The following is a 6,578-nucleotide window of genomic DNA, read 5'->3' as shown; positions in this document are numbered from 1 at the left end:
AGGTTCGTTATGTTTTTACGTGTGGTTGATATTTAAGTAGGGAACGTAAATTTTTTAAAGACTAAATATTGATTTATATGTTTCTGCAGAATTTAGGATTTAACACATCTTTGGCATTTATAAATGTATTTTGAACTGCGATCTGGACAAGTACTTACTAAATGTAACTAAAATTGGTGAAGCAAGAACCTAGTTTCAGTTGCTGAGAACATAATGTGCATCTTAAAGTTGTTTTAAAAATACTTCTAACTTTCAGAATGAAATGGAGACACCCAATCTATTTAATTTTTTTTTTATCATCTGGCTATTTATTCGAGTTAGTATTGCATTACCAATTATAGTTTTCTACCTGCAAGTATAACCTGGTTTTTGTAATAAAAAAAAACATGTAAATTCCAATTTAATAATTCCGCAAAAAAAAACTCATTGAAGCGAAACAAAATACAAAAATGATCTATTACTGATCGAGGTTAACTCATTTACCAAAACTTAGCACAATATTTACAAGCATTTTTGGGGGGAAGAAATCCCCCTCCCCACCGGTTCGAGGTTAACTCATTTACCAAAACTTAGCACAATATTTACAAGCATTTTTGGAAAAAAATTGACACCCCCCAAAGGTAAAAAAAATCATATTGTAACGTGCAACGCGGCCGAGCTTGGGTGTGTGGTGATATGTTTTGTATCACCGAGGCGTTACACTTAGGTTCGTTAACCTGTTAAGTCAGATTTTTGTTGACCAATACGATTATAATCAAATATGTACAAATACAATGGGTTTTTTCTTGATTGGACAACCACTAACTGTGGTCGACGGGTGTCTCCCGCAAATCAATTACTTCGGTACTGCCACTTCAAAAGTATTGCTGCATCTTGGCACTTCCCCCACTTCTAATTGTGGTATGCCACCTCTCTCTACAACCAAGTGACTGCCTTATTCAGGTCTTACGTGCTATGGTGTACTGTGAAACACTTAGCTGTTCATCTCTGCAACTGTCTGCCTTACGACCGTATGCAAGAGAGGAAACAAGCTAATGTCTATCCACTTGATCACCAGAGAGGTCCCCTGAGCTCCTATAACACAGCATGTGTTACCTCAGTGCAGCCCCCGTACACAGGCAGTTTCATACTACTTGTATGATCTGAGAATAAATATTTTTTAGTGTTTAAGAATTTATATAAGAACGTAGGTCTAACGTTAAATCGAAACTAATTCACAAAACCAATTTCCGTTTCAATATTAATACTAAAGAGAAGTTTATCAAAGTTTGCAAGCTAGCGATTATAGAGAAAAATGCGGAAAACCAAATGGGACAGACTGACAGACAGAGGGACGGACAGCTAAACAGACGATACGGAAACTATACCTGTAGTCCCTCTGGTTTTACCGGTAGGGGACAAATAATTGCTATCTTGATAAAATATATTGATTTTTTAAAATATAATTTATACATTAAAATACAATTGCATTGCAATTGTATTGCATTGCATTGCAATTACGATTCTTTTGAATATACTTTTAAAATAATATAAATGTGTACTTGCATTTTTTTAATCGTACGGAAATCCATTTGTTTTTCAAAGCATGATTTAGAATTAAATTCAATAATATTACTGTATAATTTCACAATAAAATTTGCGCTATAACTTTAGTTGATGAAAATGTATTGCAAACAGGTCTAAACAACTGTAAATTACACTCAAAGTTGATCTATCTCATGTCTATTTTTTGTACATTTGCTTCCCTACATACGGGAAAACTGTTATAAATTGATTATTAAGTTCAAATATAAACTGTCAGTAGATTCCTCTTGTAAATGTTTCTGTCTATACTGTATATATATGTTTTATAAGTTAAATTCTCCCTCTTTTAAAGAAAAGTTACAATTAAAAGTCGAGAAAAATCTTGCAATTTAAAAAACATTCACATAAAATAAATTTTATTAATTTTCTGTAAAATTAATATAGAAATTGGTTATTTGATGTCTTTATTCACATTTATCACATATCATTTATGATTTGACGTTGAAAAAACTTCAGTATCCCGTTTTAAATATGCCTACTCCTAAAATGAAGGGAGGGGGGTATACCTAAACTTTATCACGTTACCAGAAAATGTGCAGTATAAATTATTTTCATATTTTTAGGAAGATAAGACATTTATCTACAACATATCACAAATTTCATAACATTTCTCGAGGGGCCGCAAAACGGCCTTATCGAAACTCCCCCTTTATTTATCATATGTAATAGGAACACGAGCTTTTGTTTATTATGTGCTAATAAAAGCGACAGTAGCTATTGGTCAGTATTTAAAGGTCGATACATTAAGGTATTCACTTTAATCACGCTTTTAACTCACTCGAAGGCTTTGCTTTGCGACATTCACACCCATCCACCCACCCTCTTACTTACTTCACCCCTTTTTACTTGTATTTTCTTTAATAAAGAAAGTAATTGTTTTCATTACGAAAATTTGAAGTTTTGTACACAATGGATTGATTGTCAAAGAAGGGAAACAATTTGCTTAGTCGCTTTTGATAATTTTTTGTAAAATTTGATATAAATGTAAGATTGTTGCGTAATGGTACACAGTAGCTACATATAGTCGAAATGTGTTAACAGATAGTTCTAACTTACATTTATTTTGCATAGATTTTACTTAAACTAGTCAATTAATTGTACATTATAGTATATGACCCTTACGTAAGTTTGTGAGAATGAGTTCGCCATTCATTTTGTTTACCTCACAATTGCTGCGGACTTACAGGTTTCCATAGTTTTTTCAGCATAAATTGATGCTGTTTTTTTTAATCTATGGTTATTCCTGGGCGGTGAGGGAAGCATAATTATGTTCAAAAATGCATTATATTACTTTTTTAATCAGTGAAGTGAGGACATATAAAAGCATTGTGTTAAAATGCATTTTTTACTCGTATGTGTGATTAATTATATTTTTGATATATTGTAGAAGGAAGGTAGAGAATTGGTACCATTGAAGACTTGTGTTTTGTAAATGTATACGTCTAATTAATATTGGCAAGCAAGCGCTTCCATTCCTATATAGACAAGTGTTCTTGTTTTGATTGTAAATAATTTATGTTCGTTTGAGTGAAACGAATTAGAACATAATTAAAGTCTCAGATCGGAAAATATTTTTGCAAATAAATATTCTAAAATTAATCGGTCTTTTTGAAATACCAACAACAATATATTTGAAATTTGAATTGGGGGGTCGTGGTATGGGCCTATGGCTTTGTATACGTAATCTAACTCAGCCCAACTTAATCATTTTTTATAATTTATCTATGACAATTGTTATGCCAGTGAATCGATGCAAACTTCAGAACAAATACAATTTGTGTTTTGTTAGACGGGTAAAACAATAATCTTCAATTTATATATACATCCTGGAAGTTGCATCCGATGTAACTTTTTATGTTAAAAATACCGAATTGGTCACGCAGGAGAAAAATAAAGTTTCTCGGGTGATCTCCCTTTGAATACATAGTGACCATGGAGACGAGGAAACGGGATCGGAAGATAAAACATATGTAAACATTGTCTGTAAAATAAAATTTTTAAAATAAGATAAAAAGGAAAGAGTATCCGTTTTTTTTTTTAAAAAAAACATTTCAGCAAAATCATGCAATGATAAGTGAATTAAACGTAGACCAGCTGCTTTACTAAACAGTCTTGGGTTAGGAATGAGGCACGGCAAGTCGACATTATTGCATCTTTATTATGGGCGTCAGGGCTAATTGGAAGGGGAGTGGGCTTAACAAACAAAAAAGGAAGGTAAATCCTAATTTTCAATGACTGTATAATGTCTATTTTTGCAAAAAAAAGTGGAGGGGGCTAAGCCCCCCCCCCCCCCGCCCCAAGCCCCCAGATTCCGACGCAGGCCTATGTTTATGCAGTCGTGCTTTTCGGGACTTCGTAATTTTTCCTATTATAAATTGAACATTTACATTTAAAAACTTATAAATATTCACAAAAGCAATAAAAATCTTGTTTCTTTTCAATTAATGTGGGTAAACCCTCATTATTTCCACTGTGGAGGTCGGTTATAAGAGATATGAATCGAAAGAAAAGTTTAAATTTCGATGTGGCCACATCCCTCGAACAAAATAAAAATACGCTCTATTTGTTCATTTTTTAATTTTCTTTTTAATAGTATAAATTTCAATTTGTTCAAAGGGTGTGGCCACAGCAAAAAATTGAACCGAAGACGAAAAAAATGCTAAATTTTTATCAAAAGTGGCAAAGTACACGTGTTTTGACGTTTTCCCTACAAATATGGCGTCATCAAATGAAAATTTTGGCGTCAACTATTCAAGTTTGATATCTAAGGATATTATTTCCATAAACAATTTTCTTCTTCTCCTCACTTTAATTTTCCTAAAATCATTAGGCCGATTTAGCACATTCGTGGATTTAGCTCTTTGCTCAACTAGTAAAATGTTGTTTGAAAGTGCGAATGACACAAAGATTATTATTATACATTTTGCACCGCGCCATGGAGCATAGCCTACTTTGCAAAAACAATATATAGGCATCATCCCCTAACAAAAATCCAGGGTATCAGCACGTGATTCACCTTGAGAAATTAAAAGGGAAAAATCCCGTACGAAATTTATTTATTCGGGGAAGGGAGGGGTTATAGGCATGGTAAGTGTTTTAAACACAAAACTTCATAAAAACAAATAAAAAAAAAACAAAAAAAAAAAAAAAAAAAACAAAAAAAAACAAATGGTGAATTTAATTTTATGCCTCAGAATCGAAAGATCCCGTAGGCGTATTGTTTTTGTGATGTCTGCCAGACTGTCTGTTTGTTTATTTGTCTTATCTGTTGTCAATTTTAACTTATCTCATAACTATTGCTCTGTCAAGGCTAAGGCTTTAAGAGGCTGTCCACCGAAAAACCAGGCAATGGGCGGCACATCGCATGTCATGGATTTTAATTATTTTTTGCATGTAAACTTATTAAAGCAAGTGTTTACACATGACAACATCAAAAAATTTTATAGTGCTCCTGTAGTCCTAGTTTTGGTAAATGCTTTTAAGTGCAAAAAGGTCAACATGAGGGTTAAAAAAATACTACGTTTTTATTTTGTTTTATATGTAACAGATACTCCAGAGGTGGATGTGCCAATGAATATTATTTATAGAATAGACTTTTATCTTTTATTTTATGAATGAATAAGACTCCAATTTATACTTCTTTAGAAAAAATTATCTGGTCCAAATTTGCGTTTAACAAGTAAATGTTTAAATTCAGTATCCAAATTTAATTACATTATAAAACCCAATACAATACAAGACATATTTGTTTACTTATGTTTTTATGAATAAAAAGTACAAACTTTTGGGTCATTCAATAAAATCATTGGGAAAAGGTATTTTGAAAGAAATAAAAGGAGTCAATTTACTTATTTTTTGATAGTTTTCACAAATGAAACCGATCCCGACCGGAATTGTATAAAGAAGAAAATACTAAAATAGTAATGTCAAATTTGGCTCTTTTGTTGTAATATCATTAAGAAATTACTGGATTTATTTTTCTAACATATTATATAGGTTACAGGTGCCTTTAGTTTGATAAATTTATTAATTTTGCATTATTTTTGATCGGGATCGGTTTTATTTCAATCGGGATCGGTTTTTTCCGTAAATTTAGAAAAATGTCCTAAATTTGGCTCTTCATGTTAATTTCTCAGAAAAAAATGCTAGTCTATTATTTCTTTTCAATCAGTTTACTGTTTTTAAATGAATGTAACCATAGATTCAAATGTATATATTATTTAAATTTCCAATGTCTTTTACTTACATGAAGATTACATGTAAAACATCTGATCTAATTGATTTCTTAATACATACTAGTACCTAGTTAGGTATTTTTAAAAAAAATTATTTGTGCATGCATTATGCAACAACCAGAGCGGACAACTTTCTAGCTTCATTATTCATCTCATTTCCAAGTAAAATTTCTTTTTTTTATTTGAATATCTTTATGTGTACAGTCTCGACTTTATCCAAGTTTTTTCTTACCTGTCATCTGTAAAGCCTTTTCCTCTTTTACAAAATTTGATTTTATATTAATAAGAAAATAAGATCTTTCATGTAAATTATAATTATTCAAGAGCCAATAAATTGCAAGCAAGAAGCGCGGAAGGAGGGGGGGGGGGAGGGGGGGTCATGGCACGATTATTTTTAAAAATTGGTTTCATGAACGTGAAAACATTTTAGTATTGGTCAACATAGTCACAGGTTTATACTCCATATTAAATATAAGCGTGTGATTGTTTCAATCGCCGAATTAAAATTAAGAAATAAAATTAAAAAAAAAATGTTTCACTAAACCACCTTCCGTTATAGTGCCAAATTATAGTCGAGAGTTCAGCAGTAATATTTTTATAATTTATTTTTCAGTTTTTTTTTTTCATTTTTAATCGTAATGTAGATCATTTATTTTGATTTGATTGCATAAATAAATGTATTTAATCTAAAACATTCATCATTGATTCCCAATTTTATGAGAAATGTTCTGAGTCATTATAAACACTTCATTAATTATT

This window comes from Saccostrea cucullata, unplaced genomic scaffold, assembly GCF_032062105.1.
Source record: "Saccostrea cucullata isolate Sc308-1 unplaced genomic scaffold, CSIRO_AGI_Scuc_v1 ctg6334, whole genome shotgun sequence".
Classification (NCBI taxonomy): domain Eukaryota; kingdom Metazoa; phylum Mollusca; class Bivalvia; order Ostreida; family Ostreidae; genus Saccostrea; species Saccostrea cuccullata.
Note: the sequence above shows the minus strand (reverse complement) of the source record.